General features: G+C 43.5%; 1 non-coding gene across 1 annotated transcript; it reads left to right on the top strand.

The window, feature by feature from the left end:
• Window positions 1–2,792: 2,792 nt before the first annotated feature.
• LOC148565379 (small nucleolar RNA R71) lies at window positions 2,793–2,900 on the top strand. The gene has a single exon (XR_015884225.1). It is a non-coding gene; the product is annotated as a small nucleolar RNA R71 (small nucleolar RNA).
• The last annotated feature ends 367 nt before the right edge of the window (window positions 2,901–3,267 follow it).

Genomic DNA, 3,267 nt, shown 5'->3' with positions numbered 1-3,267 from the left:
TGAATTTCATGTCGGATCTCCGGATACTCATTTCTTTTGATTTTGAAAGGGACCTCAGGGATGACCTTCTTCTTGGCCACAACATCATAGAAGTGGTCTTAATGGGCTTTGGAGATGAACCTTTCCATCTCCCATGACTCGGATGTGGAAGCTTTTGTCTTCCCTTTTCCCTTTCTAGAGGATTCTCCGGTCTTAGGTGCCATCAATGGTAATGGAAAAACAAAAAGCTTATGCTTTTACCACACCAAACTTAGAATTTTGCTCGCCCTCGAGCAATAAAAGAAAGAGTAGATGAAGAAGAAGAAGAAATGGAGGAGAGGGAGAGTGGGGAGTGTTTCGGCCAAGAAGGGTGTAGAAGGGTGTGTTGTGTGAATTTGATGAAGAATGGAGGGCTTTATATAGGGAAGGGAGGGGGGTTAAGGTTCGGCCATATGGGTGGGTTTGGGTGGGAAATTGGTTTTGAATTTTGAAGGTAGGTGGAGTTTATGAGGTAGGTTTATGGGGAAGAGTGGATGGATGTGAGTGGTAAAGAGGTGATGGGGAAGAGAGTTTGAGGTGATTGGTGAAGGGTTTTTGGGGAAGAGTGTTTATGGGGTTGTGTGAAAGAGAGTGGTGAGAAGAAGTGAGTGGAGGTAGGTGGGGATCCTGTGGGGTCCACAGATCCTGAGGTGTTCAAGGATTTACATCCCTGCACCCATTAGGCATGTAAAAATGCCTTTGCACACAACTCTGGGCGTTCAGCGCCAGGTTGGTGGCCATTTTGGGCGTTCAACGCCCATTTGTGTGCCATTTCTGGCGTTGAACGCCAGAACCATGCCTGTTCTGGCATTCAGCGCCCAGAAGCTGCCCATTTTGGGCGTTCAGCGCCAGAACCATGCTCTGTTCTGGCGCTGAACGCCAGACAGATGCTCTTCCAGGGTGTGATTTTTCTTCTGCTGTTTTTGATTCCGTTTTCAATTTTTATATTTATTTTGTGACTCCACATGATCATGAACCTACAAAGACATATAACTAAGAAAAATATAGTTAGAGAAATAAAAATTGGGTTGCCTCCCAACAAGCGCTTCTTTAATGTCAATAGCTTGACAGTGGGCTCTCATGGAGCCTTACAGATGTTCAGAGCATTGTTGAAACTCTCCAACACCAAACTTAGAGTTTGGATATGGGAGTTCAACACCAAACTTAGAGTTTGGTTGTGGCCTCCCAACACCAAACTTAGAGTTTGACTGTGGGGGCTTAGGTTGACTCTGCTTTGAGAGAAGCTTTTCATGCTTCCTCTCCATGGTTGCAGAGGGAGATCCTTGAGTTTTAAACACAAGGGAGTCCTCATTCCATTGAAGGACTAGTTCACCTCTGTCAACATCAATCACAGCTCTTGCTGTGGCCAGGAAAGGTCTTCCTAGGATGATGGATTCATCCTCTTCCTTTCCAGTATCCAGGACTATGAAATCAGCAGGGATGTAAAGGCCTTCAACCTTTACTAATACGTCCTCTACTTGTCCATATGCCTGTTTTCTTGAATTGTCTGCCATCTCTAATGAGATTTTAGCAGCTTGCACCCCATAGATTCCCAGTTTCTCTATTACAGAGAGGGGCATGAGGTTTATCCCTGAACCAAGGTCACACAGAGCCTTAAAGATCATGGTGCCTATAGTACAAGGTATTATGAACTTTCCAGGATCCTGTCTCTTCTGAGGCAATGTCAGTTGATCCAGATCACTTAGTTCATTGATGAACAAGGGAGGTTCAACTTCCCAAGCATCAATGCCAAATAATTTGGCATTCAGCTTCATGATTGCACCAAGAAACTTGGCAGTTTGCTCTTCAGTAACATCCTCATTCTCTTCAGAAGAGGAATACTCATCAGAGCTCATGAAGGGCAGAAGGAGGTTCAATGGAATCTCTATGGTCTCTAGATGAGCCTCAGAGTCCTTTGGTTCCTCAGAGGGAAGCTCCTTATTGATCACTGGATGTCCCAGGAGGTCTTCCTCCTTGGGATTCACGTCATCTCCTCTCCTCACAGGTTCGGCCAGGGTGCTTATGTCAATGGCCTTGCACTCTCCTTTTGGATTCTCTTCTGTATTGCTTGGGAGAGTACTACGAGGGATTTCAGTGATCCTTTTACTCAGCTGGCCCACTTGTGCTTCCAGATTTCTAATGGAAGATCTTGTTTCATTCATGAAACTTACAGTGGCCTTAGACAGATCAGAGACTAAGTTTGCCAAATTAGAAGTATTTTGTTCAGAGTTCTCTGTCTGTTGCTGAGTGGATGATGGAAAAGGTTTATTATTGCTAAACCTGTTTCTTCCACCATTATTAAAGCCTTGTTGAGGCTTTTGATCCTTCCATGAGAAATTTGGATGATTTCTCCATGATGAGTTATAGGTGTTTCCATAAGGTTCACCTAAATAATTTACCTCTGCTATTGCAGGGTTTTCAGGATCATAAGCTTCTTCTTCATAAGAAGCCTCTTGAGTACTGTTGGATGCAGCTTGCATTCCATTCAGACTCTGAGAGATCATATTGACTTGCTGAGTCAATATTTTGTTCTGAGTCAATATGGCATTCAGAGTATCAACTTCAAGAACTCCCTTCTTCATAGGCATCCCATTACTAACAGGATTCCTTTCAGAAGTGTACATGAACTGGTTATTAGCAACCATGTCAATGAGTTCTTGAGCTTCTGCAGGCGTTTTCTTTAGGTGAATGGATCCACCTGCAGAAGTGTCTAGTGACATCTTTGATAGTTCAGATAAACCATCATAGAATATATCCAGGATGGTCCATTCTGAAAGCATGTCAGAAGGACACTTTTTGGTCAACTGTTTGTATCTTTCCCAAGCTTCATAGAGGGATTCACCTTCTTTCTGTCTGAAGGTTTGAACATCAGCTCTAAGCTTGCTCAGCTTTTGAGGAGGAAAGTACTTGGCTAAGAAAGCCGTGACCAGCTTATCCCAAGAGTTCAGGCTGTCCTTGGGTTGAGAATCCAACCATAATCTAGCTCTGTCTCTTACAGCAAAAGGGAAAAGCATGAGCCTGTAGACTTCAAGATCTACTCCATTAGTCTTAACAGTATCACATATCTGCAAGAATTCAGTTAAGAACTGAAAAGGATCTTCAGATGGAAGTCCATGAAACTTGCAGTTCTGCTGCATCAGAGAAACTAATTGAGGTTTCAGCTCAAAGTTGTTTGCTCCAATGGCAGGAATAGAGATGCTTCTTCCATGTAAATTGGAATTAGGTGCAGTAAAGTCACCAAGCATCTTC

Source organism: Arachis ipaensis, chromosome B5 (genome assembly GCF_059453495.1).
Source record: "Arachis ipaensis isolate K30076 ecotype BB chromosome B5, ASM5945349v1, whole genome shotgun sequence".
Classification (NCBI taxonomy): domain Eukaryota; kingdom Viridiplantae; phylum Streptophyta; class Magnoliopsida; order Fabales; family Fabaceae; genus Arachis; species Arachis ipaensis.
The sequence above is the reverse complement of the archived record's forward strand: the minus strand, read 5'-3'. Positions and strand labels throughout refer to the sequence as shown.